We start from the raw sequence: 19,240 nt of genomic DNA on the forward strand, positions 1-19,240 counted from the left end.
CCTCTCCCTCCCTGCCTGTGTCCCCCTTCCCCCGGAAAGGCTACCGGAGTATGGAGAGGTTGCGGCCGACTTTCGGTTCGACAGAGAGCAGAAAATAAGCAGCTCACTGCCCAGCGCGGGTTCAAGGGGGAAGGGAAAGAGCTTTCAGAACACAGCGAGGCAGCAGATCCTGGCACGGAGGGGTTGGAGGCGGAAATCGGGGGCTGCTGTCCCTTCCCGGGAGTCGCACCCAAATTGATTTTCCCCCCCACCGCAGACGTAACATGCAGGTTCCCTCCTCCGAGGCTCTGCAGCAGCGGGCACTGCATACAGCACCTTCCGAATGATCAGCGTGTCAGCTACCAAGCGTCCCCTTCATAGTGAACCTGCCACTGTCAACCTGTCAGGGCGTTCAACTGAAAGTTCCTTACGTGTTTCCAAAAAAAAGGACACAGATCTTGAGTATTTGACTGATGAGCAATGAAAAATAATTTCAAATGATCTTTTAATTTTGGAGCCTTTCAGCTTTGCACAGTAAACAGGCTCCCTAACGGTTCGAAGGCAGGCACAGAAAACCAGGGCCGTTTGTAGTTTTCAGAATTTGATAAAATGTCAACCACAGAACGTGAGCTCATCACTCCTTTAATTTTTTTATTCTATAAAATAAACCATTTGTACTACTAGCAAACAGAAATCCAAGCACTTCTGCACCCACGAAATCTCTTTCTTATAAATCAAAAATGAGCTAAAATGAATGTTGCTGGTAAATCTAGCTTTATCGTTCCAGATAGGACATGTAAAGGTGGTCTGCTCTGAATCGGTGCGATTTCCGTAAAGTCCCCAATAACATCCTGTTTTTTTTTTGAAAACTTAACCTTTTGGTAATGCTCCGGCGGACTTGTGGACCGGGATACGTTTGGCTGGACATTTGTTGAAAAGGATATTAAAATGTTGGTTCGGTTACGCTGCATTGTCATTCATCTTAGGCCTTTTCAAATGGTGTGTTCCACCCAAAGTTACACTTTGCAAAAATAAAGATAAAAAAGACTTCGTGTGTTTTTAAAATAAAAATGTATATTATCAATCAAAACGATAAATTAACAGCAATGACAAAACAAATTAAACAGAGTGAAGACAACATCCCCGCAGCTGTGTGTACATGGTCCACCTTTATTGTCAAGACAATCTCGATTCTTGTTTCAAACTGCGTGAACGCGGTGTAAATAATATTGAACAACCTCCGCGTTTAACAATGGTTTGTACGTATTTCAGGACAGTTACAGAAGTTCTCCATCTTTTATGTAGTCTGGTAAGCCTTTGCCCGCAATTCATTCCCCCTCGTCAGCTCTGGGCTTCCTAAATCAGAGAAGAAATGGTTCAGAACTGGATGAATGAAGGAGAGAATCGGCACAATTTAGAATGGGTTTTTGTTTTGTTTCTCGCTTTTGCTCGAAACCGCCAGGGTTTCAAAGTCACGGGGAGAGTGTCACATACACCCGGTGTGTGACGGCCCTGAAAAAAAAAACATGCCTGCTGTGTGCCTAAAGTTTCAGACAAACCCATCCACCACTTTCTTGTTGGGACATGCTTAAAAAAAAAGTCAAAGGCTTTCTCCCATTGTGTTTTAAAACACCACGTCCCAAACCTTTTTACCACCGGCCAAGATCCTTCCAATAGCGCTGACGTGGAATAATATCAAAACCGACTCCAAGCAGAACAGACTTGCTTTGGAATTCAGTGCCTCTTAACAAAACAAAAATGCAAGGCCTAGACTGTTCAGAACTGAAGAAGTGGTTTGATATATTCCGTTTCACTTTAGGTAATTAACTATTCACGTTGCCTGCGCTGAAATACTCGCTCCAATCGCAGATCTAAATCCTTAAATGCTGGGACATACATATTCGAGATAATAGGTTTGAGCCACCAGGTCAAAATGAACGCGGAGCAGAATATTAAACCCCATACTGATAACCATTAATCGTTCGCAATGTCGCGAATCCTCCTGGCAGCTCAAAGAGCCCTAACACAAGTGTTTCCTCTCAGGAGGTAGTGTCACACGCGCTTCCTAATATGCCAGAAGTTCCATGAAAAGAAGCTTAAAAATAGCTCTTGTTTTTATATGAAAAGTTAATGGGTGGGTTTGTGTTGTCAATGCTGGGCGCACACTTTGCACTAAACGGCTCAAACAAGCATATTCATCATTTCCTTTAAAAGAAAACTCAATATAATAAATCGAATTGCAGTTTTGAATTTAAATTAAGCCGCCAGTCATCAGTCCACCGTGGTGTCAAAAAACGTGTGGTATAATTCACCCGAATGGATTGCATTTCGAACAGTTTAAACCATAAAGGCACAATCTGTCCGGCCCTCACATAAAGTAGACGTTTAAAAAAAAAAGCCTTAACGCCAATTTTAGTAAATCCTGTAACAAAAGCTATTAGAAATTAAGGCTGTGTACAAAGGGGCGTTTGAGAGCAGTGCAGAACAAAATCGAGATCAACAGCAACCAAAATGGCTGGAGCGATCTTCAAAAGACACAAGCCACAACTTTTGATCATTCTCAGAAAACGCTTTTAAAACCTTTTAAAATGTAACCTCTTGCTCAATTTCTAAACTATTCCAACAGAATAAACGGCTGCGAGCAAGTTTGATATAATTGAAATTTATAAATATACAAGTTCGCCTCGTGATCCAGGATTTCAAGCAGTGAAATAAAAGTTGAATACTGATTGGGAGAATCGAAAGCTCTTTAACACCCTGAAACTGACTAACCTTTTACTCGATCAATTTTGACAAGACTAGGTCATCTGCAGTCTAATCCTTATAAAAAATAAACTCGGCAATTGCAAAAATCAAGGCGTTACCAATGTTCAGCAGTCTTTGGTGTATCATTTTAACAGTGAATTGAAAATCCTGAACATTAAGTGATTGCAGCATTATCTATCTATCTCATGCCCTTCTTCTTACATAATTATACTTGCCAACTGGAATTTTATTGCAGTTTCCTTTGCAAATTGTAATGCAAATATCAATTGATCCGAAACGAGACATTTGACTGGAAAACTCGATGAGAAAATCAAAGGTCTGAATGACTTTCAATTCCATGAAAGCTCAAATTGGCAAAAGTTTCCAATTATATTACGCAAGTCATGTTTGAGCTATGGTATGAAAATATAAATTATAACAACTAAGATTTACTGAAATGTTAATACTTTAAAATGTGGTCATTGTGACATGGTCAATTTCTCCTCCTGATCCAGTCGGCTCCAGTTAATTTGTTTTGTTGCGAATTTAAATTCATACGAAAGAGTCAAAGCCAACTCAAAAGAATACCCCTCTGTACTTGCTGTCCCACGTTATGTGCGACGAACCGGGTAGAATTGCAACGTTAAAAACACTTGAGAGACCAACTTAGCATTCAAACCGAGCAGAAAGGTATCTGGACAACATATGAATTATCTCCATGTACTATGAATCACCGTATGAAGAAAACGCGTTTCCTAAATATATTATACAGGCATTATCATAGACACGGAGCTTCGTTCTAATGTTTGTGTTAGACACGTTTTAACACGCTTCCACACACATGGCGGGTGCAGAATAAATCCCTCGAAGATAGTATCACTACCGATTAATATAGGGATTTTATATTTTATAGCTCTTTAACAATTGTAAACGGAGCTATAAAGGCAAAAGGACTCAAGCAACCTTTTCGTCTTGATCAATGGATCCGATTTCACTCCAAAGTTGCCCGTCTAGTCATCCAGAGAGTGAACAAACTACTTTCGCATATATCCCCAAGTTTCAAAGTTAATTTCCACCACCCTGTCTTAATTGACTACGTTATTTTAACATGAATAATGCACTGCGTCAGAAATGAACACGGTTTTGATGGTCTGATTAAACGAGGTCTCTGCGCCTCCCCTTGTTATCGCCATGTGCTGTTTTGTTCTAAAGCAGAAGCCGTGTTGCTGAGGCGGCCTGCCCACTGAACTCGGCTAGCGCCGCTATCAACAAGGTGGCTGCTGCGGTTTGGAAGAGGGACAATGGAGGAGCGTTTTACCTTCCATTTTCTCACTTGTTTGCCGGACTCTAACCGCATTTCACCTTAGTCACATTTTCGCCTCGAGTGCCTCTCTTTTGTTTTAATCAAAATGCAATTCACAGCACGTCCGATTTATTTTCACGATTCTTCACCCGCTCTTTCCTTCTCCTTCACACTTTGCAGAATCCTTCCCGTCTTGGGCCACAACCATCCAGCTGTCTTCCGTCCATTCACACTTTTGAAAGTAAGAAAAAGAAAAGCCATCTTATTTCTCCGTGCAATCCCGAACAACCGCTCCTCTTCGTTTCTCCTTTAAACTTTGTCCTTCAGCAATCCCCTTTCCGGTGACAAGGGCTTTCTTTTTGGGACTGGGTGATGTTCAGACGTAATCTCGCACTTGGCCAGAATGCATTTTGCAGAATTCTGGCGAACACGTGGAGTTTCCATGTTGTGGTGAACTTGATGCACCCCACCCCGGACGAGAAAAGATTTCAATCACTTCGTGAAAATTACAGCCAGCAGCCCGCCACAATTGCCCTCAGAAATAAGTTATAACTTATGTTTGTGTTTGGGGGGGGGGGTGGTGGTGGAAGAGATTCAAATTAAAAGGGGTGGAGGCGGAAATTGCTGCAAGTACATCGTATTGATTAACCTATACTCCGTGCCTACTGAAAATGTTAGTATTTCAGAAAGCTGCGCTGGCCACGGGGATTCGCCCCTCCCCCCTCTCTTGTATGTTACAGATTGCCTCTGGCTGTTGTTTATTATCCAACAGGGGTCTGTGTGTGTGTGAGAGAGACAGAGTGAATGGGATGGGATGGGGTGCGGGGGTGGGGAGACACAGAGGAGGATTTGTGGCGGGAGAGGCTGGAACTTGGAGAAATTCCGAAGGGCGGAGAGGAGGTCACTGGAGTAGCCACGGAATGGATGTGATGACTGTAAGGGCCAGCCCTAATCTAGGCGCACTGGCCAATCAGCAGCTCCTAGGCTGGCCCGGCCACTCATTCCACACACAGAGGGGGAGAGAGGCGCTTTCGCTCAATCTCGGCCGCAGAGTTCTTCTCGTTTCAATCAGATCCGCTTTTTTTGGTTCACCTTCCCCATCCCTCCCTACACACCCCCGTGACCAAAGCTTTACGCATCCAATTGCAGTATGCGTTCTGCTCTTCCTCCAGTCCCTCCGTACAGCGATGCCGTTAACTCTTAAGATGTCTTTGTTCCAGTTTCGGGTGAACCTGCGTCCTCCTGTCTTTACAAAGTAACCCGGAGTGGAACAGTTGGGCCTCATTATATTTGCCCAGTCTGCTGGACAACGGCTATTTATTGCTTAAAATGACTATTTGATCGGGGAAAGCATTGCAGTTGTAATATAAACAATTGGACAGATTAAGGAGGGAATCGAGGGGTCCATGTTGTTTCACAAATCAGTAACAAACAATTTTGATTAATAATATATCTGACAACGTTAGGAAATTTGTAGGAGTATTTACCGGTTTTTAACAGAATCCGATACATATGAACCCACTGAACAAAGCAAACGCTGGGAAATCAAAATAAAATTGAAAAAACGGGGAATTCACAGCAGGACAGTCCGTCTCTGTAAAGAGAAAGAGCTGTCATTTAGGGGCTGCTGGTACTTGCTTGTTCATGATGAGCCTTCTGATGATGTTAATTCAGCTCACGCCAAGCTTTCGACCACATTCAAACTCTATTCCCAGTAACATTCTCACACTTTCGAAAGACTGAAGTGGATTCGACTTTAAGCCAGGTAGATGCTGGAGATCAGAGTCAAGATTGGAGTGGTGCTGGAAAAGCACAGCAGGTCAGGCAGCATCCGAGGAGCAGAAAAATCGACGTTTCCGGCAAAAGCCCTTCCTCAGGAATGAGGAGATAAAGTTGACACGCTGCTGAGACACACCCATTTAAAAGCCACACGCACCACATCCAAAAATCAATGTTGTCGGGACCATTTAGGACTGATTTTAAGTGGATTACCCTGGACTGATTTTCCTTGCAATAGCTGAAGTTGCATTATTATTTCACGGTTTTGAGGTGAGGAGTGCGGTTAGAAAGTAATAAAGATAAGCAAACCCTCAGCGAGTAGTGAGATTTCAATGTTACTTTTGTAATGTATTTTTTTTTACAGTTTGCTTGTTTTGCCTACATATTCCTGTTTTCAAATTATCTCTCCCAACACTTGATTCTGAGTTTCTCTCCACTTAATCGTTGGTTGCTTTTTTAAAAATCTGCGGGATAATTTTCAACTGAAAAAGGACGGCCAGCAATTGGAAAACCAGAAACGAAAACAGAAATTCATAGCTGCAATTTCTGTTTATTGTTTGTTTTTTGATCTTCAGCATCTGCAGTTCCTTGCTATATTTTAACTGGAATCCAGATTGGGGGAAGGGGGCACCTCAATTATTCTCTAAACTCCTATGACCCTCACGATGCAATGACCAGGTGAGCCTACAAATGGCTCCGAGCGCAGCGGCCTGCTTCCGGCTAAACGATGTCATTCAGGTTTGCCTATGAAAAAGGGTGTAATATGTATCACGCATGTCGCACCTATTTCTACCGGCTGAGTAGCCTAACCTAAAGGAAACTGACCGACTCTAAAGGAGTCACCGACTCCCACTCAAGAACTAGAGGAAACATTTCTTAGGCGGAATTTGTGTGGGGTGAGGTCGAAATGTCTTCCACCGTATTTCCTCCTGGGTTGGTTGCAGATTAGTATGAGCATGGGTCCAGGAAGAGATGAGCTTCCTGGCTGTTATTTTTTTGTTAGGGAAGGATGTACCTTGTATACCCTTGGAGTAAACCTGAAAGAAGGGAGAGGCAAAAAAAAGTTAAGGCAAAGGAAGGAAGCAGAATAGAAACCAAAGGAAGATTTGCACAGCCCCATATCCAATAACAAACTATAATACATTGTTAAGGATGAATCAAAGCTGTTCTGTAAATGAACAGAACACTAACAATTGTTAAAACATCTTTTATGAACACAATACATCACCAAACGCATGTGAATTAATTACTCAGAAAATTACTCACTATTATAAAGTTGGAAACCCCAAATCTTCAACTAACATAGCTTTTAAATTTGGCATATGCTTAGTGTAGCAGACATTTTTGAAGGCAAATGTTTATAATGTTCAAGAGTAAAGTAATCTTTTCTGCAAGTATTTTTAAAATACTATTCATCAAACTCACGTTATATAGAGTAATTGCAAAAATAGATTAGACTCCCTACAGTGTGGAAACAGGCCCTTCGGCCCAACTAGTCCACACCGACCCTCCGTAGAGTAATCCACCCAGACCCAATTCCCTCTGACTAATGCACCTAACACTAGGGACAATTTAGCATGGCCAATTCACCCGACCTGCACATCTTTGGACTGTGGGAGGAAACTGGAGCACCCGGAGGAAACCCACACAGACACGGGGAGAATGTGCAAACTCCACACAGACAGCTGCCCAAGACTGGAATTGAACCTGGGACCCTGGCACTGTGAGGCAGCCGTGCTAACCACTGAGCCAACACTGGTAAAAAGGCAAGTATAAGGATTGATACTCAAAAGCAATGCGTTGTGATTGGGAGGAATTTAGCTTACATCTGGGATGTCCATACTGTGGTGTAGACCTTAACCTTTCCCAATGGTGTAAATGACAACAATCTGTTGATCAATTGGAAATAAAAATAACAGGAGTTGTAATACAGGCTACTGTTTCAGTGTCACCCATTTAATAATATTGTGCAATGTCAGTATCTATCCCTGTAAAGTAGAATAGAAAGAAGTTAGTATTTGCATTTAAAGAGCACTTTTCATTATCTCAAGATATCCCAAAGTGTGTTACAACTAATGGAATGGGGGGGATGGTGGTGTAGTGGTAATGCTACTGGACCAGTAATCGAGAGCCATAGATCATCCCCTCCCCATCTCATCTGAAGAGTATATGGGCTTATATCCTACCATGGCAGATGGTGAAATTTAAATTCAAGAAAAAGGCTAGTCTAATGGTGACTATGTTATGATTGTTAGTTGTGGTTAAAAAGCCATTAGGGAAGGAAATGTACCATCCTTACCTGGACTGGCATACATGTGACTCTAGATCAGTGATGATGTTGGCAGTTAACTGCCCTTTGGGAAATTCAGGGTGGGCAATGAATGTTAGCATAACCAGTGCACAAACACAAAACAAATTTTAAAAAGTATGTCTCAGGTGTAGCTGCTGCTCTAATATGGGAAACGTGGTCATGATTTTTTTCAGATCAAGATCCACAAACAACAGTGACAACAATTAGTAATGCCAGTTGAGGGATTATTATTTGCCAGTAGAACTAACCTACTTTCTTTGACTAGTATCATTGGATCTTTTATGCCCACTTGAGAGGTCAGACACGATCTACATCTGATCCAAGATATGACCCTCTGACAATGAAGTCCTGCTCTCTCAATATTGCATTGAAATGTCAGCCCACATTATACACTCAAGTTCTGTGTCAGAGGCAAGGAAACTACCGCCAAACTGAGATTAACACTAATTATGTTAGTAAGTTTGTAAAGTAATGTGGGGTTGGGGCCTGCTTAGGTGATTTTCCTCCAGGGAAAATGGAATATCTCAGTGAGCCAGACAGTATGATAACTTTCATATATTCCTGAGTTCCCATTTAAATAAGATTACAGGACAAGGTTTTTAAATAAGTCTTCAACCAGTGTTTTGGTTGATAAAGGTATCAATTCTGGAAGACTTCAAAGAGCAGTTTATTTTTAAAAGCCAACCTTTGATCTTTCAAATTTCTATAGCACCCATTTGAAATTTGTTGCCAATTGTGTGGGCAGTTTTATGATGTAGCTATATGGCAAGGCATATCAAAGCTGCCTGAACCATCTCACATATCAAGCAAATACAGCAATATTTGTTAAATTCAATTTGAACTGGCTATGAATCCATATTCCAGAGTTGAATGCTTACAGTTTTATCCACTGTGCCGTGCAATCAGTCTAGCATTGCATGTTAGAGAGACTGTAACATAGTGATTATCATACTGGACAAGTAACCCAGAGGCCTATACTAACCCTAGGCGGAGAGGGGGGAGACACTTGTGTTCAAATGGGAGTTGTTGGAATTTAATTTTGGGTAATAATTCCAGAATGAAAAGCTAGTCTCCATAATGGTCAACAGAAAACTATTGTTGATTATTGCAAACCATCTGGTCTACCAATACCATTGAAGGAAATCTGAACTGATCTGAACATGTGACTCCAGACCTATAGCAAAATGGTTTACTTTTAATTTCCTTGCAAACCACTCCATTCAATGACAATTAGGAATGGGCACCAAGTACTGGGTTTGCTAGTAACGTTCAAATCTCATGAAAGAATAAAGGAGAAAAATGGCTTAAAGATGTATGTGTGGCAATATTAGCTGTATATTTCTTCATTTGTGGAACAGGATGAGAAATTTGATTGTGGACAACTCTAGAACAGAACTTAACTAAGTATTGAGCAATGGATTCAATTAATTTTAGTCAGGCAGCAATTTCAGTAACATGTAATGTTTTGGACTTACCTGGAACTTTGTCAGTCCTGGTTTTAATTTAAAACAGGGTCAGTCTGATGCAAATGAATTGTTAATTGTTGTTGCATAATAATGTAATGAAAAGCACTAATCCTTTACTGATGCATTAATAAAAAGGACTGATAAACACATTTTCAAGCATCATTTTATGTGTTTTCAACACAGTTTGCTTTATTGTAAAGATATATATTTGCTGAACAGCTACAGGAACAACAAATAGGTAATTGTATTTCCACAACTGGCAGAAACAACATCAAACAACATCAACTGGCAGAAACAACATCAACATCATTGGTATGAATGTGTTGCTATGGGCCAATTTTCAGTCTTATTGTATTTAGCATTTATTTTTAAGGAATGGGATTAACCGAAAAGGAACAAAATATGATGACTTGAACCAAGAGGTACTGAAAGCTGCCTATTATGCATTGAAATTAAATGTTCAATTTAGAGCCACTTGTTTCTCTCATCAATATTTTATCATCATTCCTTATTTAGATAAAATTATATAAGGAATTCATGTGCACACAATGAAATAATATCATTCACATAATTAAATTGTAACTGTTTTACTTGGGCTCGTCCTCTTTCCCAGTCAGGAGATCCAAAGAACAGCTCCTTTGAAATTTAGGTTAGGAGAGTTAATATTCGTCCAAGAGCTCAGAATTGCCAGGGCAGAAAAGGGATTGACTCTTCAAAGGAAAAGGAAAACAATAAGCCACACAAACAAAGAAGTCATCTCTCGAAGCGATGTTCACGTGCAACTCAACCAACACAATGCATCAGCCAATCTGGTACTCTAATAACTCTACAATACAAGTGTTACTCCACAGTGCCCAAACCAACTAAGTCTGCACAAGTTCAATCCTTACTTAGATGGTTTTATTAAAATTATAACGCAATAAATGTGATGATATTATAATTGTAATCAGCAGTTGTATTATACTGATTGTATGATTCACATTTTAAATAATTAATTTGTAAAAAATAATTCCTTAATCATTTTGAGGAAAGAAAATTATTTTCCCAAGTTAGAACAATTTCTTTTTCAAATTAACAGCAATTCTTGCTCAAGCTGTTTAAATTTTATGTTTCATAAATAGCAAAACTGTATCCTATGATATAGAGTTCTGTGTAATTGACTGTGTAACTGTGTAACTGTTCTGTGTAACTGTGACATAATGTTTTATAAAATTAAGCTTAAAAGTAGTTAATTCCAAAAGTTACCTGTGTTGGGTGCGTTTATAAAATAGCTATTCACAATTATTTCAATTGGGTAATTGCATTTGCGATGTAGTGGAACTGACCAGTGAGTATTTTCTGAAAAGGATGACATTTTCCATTTTCTTGAAATTTAGAAAATTGTACTAAAATGGTTCTTCAATAAGGTAATTGCTGGTTGTTTTCTCAATGGAGAGATTTCAGCCATGCCCATTATCAGCATCTATGTTTAGGAAAACTATAGGGAATCATAGGACATTCCTTAAATCTCAAAGTTTCCTCAAAGCATTTTTTGTAGTAGCAGTACACATACAAGTCCTCCTTATGTAGCTCAATGGGGGTGCAAATGAACTCTGAAAACAGGGGAGTCACTGTTTAAACTTGAGAATATTTTCGATGTTAATGAATTGAAAGTATTGCAAATATGTTCCACCTTTCTGAACTGGCTGAAATTTTGAAATGCAATATTTATTTCCAGAACAGGAACTAACTCTCACAGGATAAGGGTAAATTCTTTTTTTTTGAAATAGGTAAAGTTGATTGTCCAAACACTGAATTTATAATTTTTGACTGGAAGCTGGATTTAGTTTGCAGGTTTCTTTAACAAGGAGCAAGAGGATAGCACCGATATTTAGTAGTGAAAGTATTGACATAAGAGAAAGTATTGACACATTATGTAAGTTTCAAAAATAGTGCATTTTAATGAGAGAAAAAAATCTCCACTAAATTAGTTGATATGAGTTGTCAAAAATAACAATAAAAGAGGACAGCATTCCTTGCCTAGCAGAATAAAATAAGCATAACAAACATACACTGTTTTGTACTTTTAAAAGGTTTTCACTTGATTTTTTAAAATAAAATTATTTTGTCATTTTGCTGTCATAAAAGTTAATCTTTTCAATATAAAAACCTGAGTTTATGAAAGCAATTGTTTCTTGCATTTTGTTTTAGAAATACTTTGAAAGGAAGTCCTGGTAATAGTTTTTTGTTTATTTCACAAGGGACCAAGTCAATCTTGCAGACGGAAATCTAATCACATTGTATGGTTTCCTACTCAATGTTCTATATATTACATGTATATTATCATGAAGGGAGAGAATGAGAGTAAGCTATCCAATGATATCACTATTTTAATTGTAAAAATTCATAAATTTGAATTCACACGTGTATTTTAAGGACTTCCAACTTCATTGAGAAGAGAGATAAAGCAAATGCTAATCATTTGCAGGACTAAATACTGATCCAGTCCAGAAACAACCAAATGGGCCAAATGGTCTTGCCACACTACCTTTTTTTGTTTAGATTGAAAGTGTTACTTCAAACTTTCCATGTATTTTCTGTGTTATTCTACTGAAGTAAATTTGAGCTTTCACTGCAAATGCAGTACATTCTAATTATTTGTTAGAGCTTTTTACAAAATTCCTAATTCTTTTCCTCACTTTATTCTTGCAAACATTCTTCCCTGACATAGATATCCACGCCTAAAGGTTCTATAGTTCCATGTGTTTTCGCTTATCCCTCTTTTGTGTTGGTATGAACAGCACCAACTCTTTGATATTTTTAATAGCAATAACAACAGTATCAGCAACTTATATAGTACCTTAAAATAATAAACTGTCCCAAGTGTTATCAAATAAAAATTAACACTAAGTCACATAAAATGATGTGGTCAGGCACAATGGGAATTTCAAAATATGCAGATTAGATTACTTACAGCGTGGAAACAGGCCCTTCGGCCCAACAAGTCCACACCGACCCGCCACCCACCCAGACCCATTCCCCTACACCTAACACTATGGGCAATTTAGCATGGCCAATTCACCTAACCTGCACATTTTTGGACTGTGGGAGGAAACCGGAGCACCCAGAGGAAACCGACGCAGATACAGGGAGAATGTGCAAACTCCACACAGTCAGTTACCTGAGGTGGGAATTGAACCCGGGTCTCTGGCGCTGTGAGGCAGCAATGCTAACCACTGTGCCACCGTGCTGCCCTTTGTTATTAGAAGCATAGTTGCCAAAGGTGGGACAATCAAAATTGGAGAACCACAGTCAACTGAGAGAGTTGTGTGGGCTAATAGAGATGAGGAGGTACAACGCCATGGAGGGATTTGAAAACAAGATGGAGAGTCACTTAGCCTGAAAATCATAGAGATGTAGAGCATGGAAACAGACCCACGGTCCAACCCGCCCATGTCGACCAGCTATCCCAACTCAATCTAGTCCCACCTGTCAGCACCCGGCCCATGTCCCTCCAAACCCTTCCTATTCATATAACCATCCAGATGACTTTTAAATATTGCAATTGTACTAGCCTCCACCACTTCCTCTGGCAGCTCATTCCATACACGTACCACCCTCTGCGTGAAAATGTTGCCCCTTAGGTTTCTTTAATATCTTTCCCCTCTCACCCTAAACCTATGCCCTCTAATTCTGGACTTCTCCACCCCAGGGAAGAGACTTTGTCCATTTATCCTATCCAAGCCCCTCATGACTTTATAAACCTCTATAAGGTCAACCCTCAGCCTCCGACGCTCCAGGGAAAACAGCCCCAGCCTATTCAACCTCTCCCTATAGCTCAAATCCTCCAACCCTGGCAACATCCTTGTAAATCTTTTCTGAACCCTTTCAAATTTCACAACATCCTTCCAGTAGGAAGGAGACTAGAATCGCATGCAATATTACAAAAGTGGCCTAACTAATGTCTTGTACAGCCGCAACATGACCTCCCAACTCGTATACTCAATGCCCTGACCAAAAAAGGAAAGCATACCAAACGCCTTCTTCACTATTCTATCTAACTGTGACTCCACTTTCAAGGAGCTATTATCCTTCACTCCAAGGTTTCTTTATTCAGCAATACTCCCTAGGACCCTACCATTAAGTGTATAAGTCCTGCTAAAATCTGCTTTCCCAAAATGCAGCACCTCACATTTATCTGAATTAAACTCCATCTGCCACTTCTCAGCCCATTGGCCACCTGATAAAGATCCCATTGTAATCTAAGGTAAGCTTCTTCGCTGTCCACTACACTTCCAATTTTGGTGTCATCTACAAACTTACTAACAATACCTCTTATGCTCACATCCAAATCATTTATATAAGTGACAAAAAGTTGTGGACCCAGGCACTCCACTGGTCACAGGCCTCCAATCTGAAAAACAACCCTCCACCACCACCCTCTGTCTTCTACCTTCAAGCCAGTTCTATATCCACATGGCTAGTTCTCCCTGTATTCCATGAGATTTAACCTTGCTAACCAGTCTCCCAGGGGGAACCTTGTCAAACTTATTACTGAAGTCCTTATGGATCACATCCACCGTTCTGCTCTCATCAATCCTCTTTGTTACTTCTTCAAAAAACTCAATCAAGTTTGTGAGACATGATTTCCCACACACAAAGCCATGTTAACTATCTCTAATCAGTCTTGCCTTTCAAACTACATGTATATCCTATCCCTCAGGACTCCCTCCAACAACTTGCCCACCACTGACGTCAGGTTCACTGGTCTATAGTTCCCTGGATTGTTCTTACCACCCTTCCAAAACAGTGGCACCGCGTTAGCAAGTGAAGATATTCATGAAATAATGAATTTTAGGGGATTTGTTATTTTTTAGCCATTGAATGCTCCGGTTTCCTCCCACAGTCCAAAGATGTGCAGATCAGGTGAATTGGCCATGCTAAATTGCCCATAGTATTAGGTAAGGGGTAAATGTAGGGGCATGGGTGGGTTGCGCTTCGGCGGGTTGGTGTCGACTTGTTGGGCCGAAGGGTCTGTTTCCACGCTATAATGTAATCTAATGTAATCTAATCTTAATGTTGTCCAGGACCAGAGTAGGAGCAGGATTGAGCCAGTCAGGCTATTGAGGGATGGAGTTGAGGAGTTTTGAGTTGAAGACAGAATCTTAGTTAAGGAGGAGTTCCTCAAAATGTTTTCTCCAATTATCATTCAGCACCTACCATGCTGTGCTCCCTGGGACATACGTTATCTTGTTAATGCCAAAGGAATCAAATGTGTTCTTGGTGTTCTTGGTGTTCTTGAGTTGTATTTCCTGTCCTCATTTTACCCATCATTTCTTCTTCATGTCTCAGCTTTCATGTTATAGTATTGTTTTCAACCACCTGTACTGCTGTCACTTTTCTCCTGAGCCCTGGTGGAGTTTCCAGTCATTAAAAGCCTGTGTGTTTACACTCAGTTTGTCCAACATTTCTTGGTTATTTTCATAAAACCAGTCACAATGCTCCCCTGGTACAAAGGTCATGGACCTCTTCACATGTGCTTGTGATGCTGGACTTTAGGATTGACAAGTTATTATACACTTAGTGTAGGTCCTGTGGCTGGAGGTGCTGAGTTGATAGTGAGGCAGTAACTAAGAAGGGCACCCTTGTGGAATCTTTTCAGTCTTCAAGACCCTCCAAAACCAGTGGCAAGAAAGGTGATCCAACAGCAGTTTCCTTTCTCAAGCCAATTGAAGCACTGATCACTCACAATAAGCTCAGTGGGAATGACTACATGCTTGAAACCAGACTCGCCAAAATAACTGCTCTACTTATAATTTAGTGGCAGCAGTGGAAACTCTTTAGAGTTGTCCTGAAAGCACTGCTGAAGAGGCCAAACATCCCTACCAACTCCTGGGAGATTCTGGTTTGTGAGTGACCATATTGGAGAGGATTCATTCAGGAAGGCAATAGACACATTAATAGACTTCATTGGAAACATTCAAAGGTGAAGGCAAGGCATTGCCAGGAGCACCCAAACCTCTAAACAACTCACCAACTTAATCCTTTAAGCATCACATAGCAGATTCTGCTGATCATGCACTGGACTTCTCAGCCATCTCTAGGACACAGAATACAGAATTTTGGAACACTCCAAGTTTATGGAGGTGGAAGAGAGAAACTGAGCAGAAGAGTGTGAGCCTAAACAGGGCGTTGCATGAACTATTCAATGTTTAATAGCGCATTACATTGAAGAATTTGTTTCACTTTTGGGGTAAGATACTTGTCTATAAGCCAGAAAATTATGTGCTCAATCTAATATTTTCTCTTACCTGTATGGCAGCCTCAGAGTTCCCATACTGTGTGTGCAAAAGTCAATCCCTCTAAGTTATCATGTGTGCATAGCCATGTAAATCATTTAAAGGATTCATGCGCCTTAATAGATGTCCTGCACATGAAAACAATAGAGAATGCATTGGTTCAAGACCCACTTCTGAAACGTGAGCCCAAAATGTAGATGTCACTCAAGAGTACTATGATCGTGTACTGCAGTGTTGGAGCCTCTGTGTTTGAGCATGATGTTAAGTTGAGTCTAACCGAGCCTAATATGTAATTGTAGAAGACTTCATGTTGTTATATGAAGAAGATTAAGGTGTACTCTCCTTCTGACCAGGCCAACATTTATCCATCATTCCCAAGCAAGTCTTCTGGTCGATTATTTAATTGTTGTTCATGAACATTACTACAAGAGAAATTACAACAGTGACCAAATTTCAAAACGTGAATGCTCTGAAAAGTTCTAAGCATGTGAAAAGCTTTATGTAAAATGCAAATTTGTTCTATTCAATGATGGGAGGATCACAGATAAGACCAATCCTGTACACCCAGCATTGCCACACAGGTCCAAATCTACCTTGGGTCATTTGAAAGTAATCAACAGCAAACATTTTATGTAAATTCCCTTGCATGGACTGAGGGCCCTGAGGCAGAATATGTGAACTCATGACACTATTACCCTTATCAAAATACACAAATTTAAACCGAAGTCTGGGTTCTCCCTAGTTTATAGAGATCAGAGTGTCCCTTTGCAATGTATTTACAGACTGAGGCACATTGATCCGCTCCCCAGCCCAGCCTCCACCCCAACATTTAATAGAGTTAAGATTTCATTGATCCACTTAAATAAGATCTCACCAGCAAAGAAAATCTGACAGTCCCCTCCACCAATCTGCAGAATAAATCTGTGTGATGTTTTCTACAATACACTGTTGCTGGTCTGATATGAGCCCCTGGTTCTTTTGTTACAAAAGACATTAAAAATCTGAGGTAGCTTCATTATTTGTTGATTTTATTAGCCCATTTGGAAAATGAACAAAATTATATCTAACTACAAGAATTCCAAAAATACTACTTTACCTCTTCCATTTTTATTATTTTGATGCATAATTACAGTGCAATTGTCTACAATTGTCATAAGTGATGTAGAGTTTGGGACCAAGTCTAGTGTGTGACAGTTTGCAGATGACACTAAGATGACTGGTAGAGCAAAGCGTGCAGAGGACACTGAAAGTTTCCAGAGAGATTTAGGTAGTTTAAGTGAGTGAGCAAGAGTCTGGCAGATGGAGTACAATGTTGATAAATGTGAGGACATCCATTTTGGTAGGAATAACAGCAAAATTGGTTATTATTTAAATGGTGAAAAATTGCAGCATGCTGCTGTGTGGAGAGACCTGGGTGTTCTTGTGCATGAAACATAACAAGTTGGTTTCCGGGTGCAGCAGGCAAATAAGAAGGCAAATGGAATATTGTCCTTCATCGCTAGAGGGATCAAGTCTAAAAATAGGGAGGTTATGCTGCAGTTGTATACAGTGCTGTTGAGGCCATATCTGGAGTATGGTACACAGTTTTGGTCTCCTTACTTGAGAAAGAATGTACTGGCACTGGAGGTGGGGGGGACGGTGGGGAGTTGGGGGAGGGGTGGTGCAGAGGAGGTTCACTAGGTTGATTCTGGAATTGAGAGGGTTGGCTGATGTGGAGAAAATGAGTAGACTGGGACTACATTCATTGGAATTTAGAAGAAGGAGGGTATCTTAAACAAAAATACAAAATTATGAAGGGAATAGATAAGACAGAACCAGAGAGGTTCTTTCCTCAGGTGAGTGAAACTAGAACTAAGGGGAATAACCTCAAAATAAAGGGGAATGGATTTCAGACTGAATTAAGGAGGAACTTCTTCACCCAAAGGGGTGTGAATCTGTGGAATTCCCTGCCCAGTGAAGAAGTTAAGGCTACCTTGTTGAATGTTTTTAATGCAGAAAAAGATAGATTTTTGAACAGTAAAGGAATTAAAAGTTCTGATGAGTGGGTGGGTAAGTGGAGCTTAGTAAATGGCAGAGCAGGATCAATGGGCCAGATGGCCGACTCCTGCTCCAATTTCTTATGTTCTTATGTTCTGTTGTCTGTACAGACTAGCTTTTGGATTCTTAAAAATATTGCTGAAAGTTATGGAATGCCTCAGCTGTTTCATTGAACAAATGGCTTACCTTGAATCATCTTTATGATTATTTTGGCATGAAATGCTGTTATGTTTGTTTGCTTGTGAAACTGAATGTGACAGAAACAAAAAAAGGTGTCAAAATTGAATTAGAGATCTGAACAAATCTATTTAATGGTAAGGTGCATGAAGAATTGGAAGGGGGTTGATCACAAATTTCAACTCTTGGCAGCCCATTTCTCCTGTGTAACATTAGTGTTCGAACTCCAGATGCTATATTGGTTCAATCATCCAGTGCACCCACTTGAAACACACAAATGATATGTAAATTGGGGTTCTAAAACAAGTCCAAATGTGTAGTATGCTCACTGGGCACACTCTAACTTATTGTACAAGCCATTCAGCGGCAGTCCCAGTAACCACTCAACAAAAAAAAGCACTGAAATATTTCTACATCATTTTCATGAGCTCGGAAAAGCAGGAGTTCTCTTTCCAACACCACAGAAAATATCAGGCTTTTGGTGAGTTTAGTGTAGTAATGTACTGATTACCTGTCGTCTCTGACTGACAGGCTGAATTAGGCAAATAGTGGCATTTGAATGAAGCTCAGAGCAGAATTTGGCTCAAATGTGAGGTGTTCCTCTTATTGCTCCTCAGACTCCAAGTGTAAGTCCAGTTTCTTTTTGAGTTTACTCAAATCTTGAAATAAAAAGAAACATTTAGTGTTGTGATATTTCTAAAATCTAATGAGAGTTAATGGTTATGCTTATATCTATTTTTAGCAGAAAAACAATTCTAATCATGTTAAGATATGTTCTCTATTATTTCTAAACCACAAGATAAAAACAAATAAAATGCACACAGGCAACTGTGCACAGATACAGACAATTTAGCTTGGGGCTTGATGAAACGTGTTTATAAGTAATACTTATTGCTACCTGTAACTTCATTTTATAAAACAAATTAAAATCACCATTGTAAAAATATGACTATGACAACATATTGGGATTTATAGCCTTTAGTTTTGTATTACTGTTTTTCACTGTTCATGGTTGTTAATTACACACTCCACAAAAGTGTGTATATGTAAAGAGGAAGGTTCAGGATGGCTAATCCATCCCCTTTGAATAGATACTGTGTCAGGAGTCAGATCAATGGCATATTCATGAATAATAATTACAACAATAAAAAGGAACAGAGGTGCA

The 19,240-nt window shown here is 40.0% G+C and overlaps 1 long non-coding RNA gene across 1 annotated transcript; it reads right to left on the reverse strand.

Moving 5' to 3' along the window:
- Nucleotides 1-1,033: 1,033 nt before the first annotated feature.
- LOC122562162 lies at nucleotides 1,034-5,330 on the reverse strand. Its single transcript, XR_006315253.1, has 2 exons — nucleotides 4,043-5,330; nucleotides 1,034-1,335 (listed from the first exon to the last, which is right to left on the reverse strand). It is a non-coding gene; the product is annotated as an uncharacterized LOC122562162 (long non-coding RNA).
- Between the last annotated feature and the right edge of the window lie 13,910 nt (nucleotides 5,331-19,240).

Source organism: Chiloscyllium plagiosum, chromosome 24 (assembly GCF_004010195.1).
Source record: "Chiloscyllium plagiosum isolate BGI_BamShark_2017 chromosome 24, ASM401019v2, whole genome shotgun sequence".
Lineage (NCBI taxonomy): Eukaryota > Metazoa > Chordata > Chondrichthyes > Orectolobiformes > Hemiscylliidae > Chiloscyllium > Chiloscyllium plagiosum.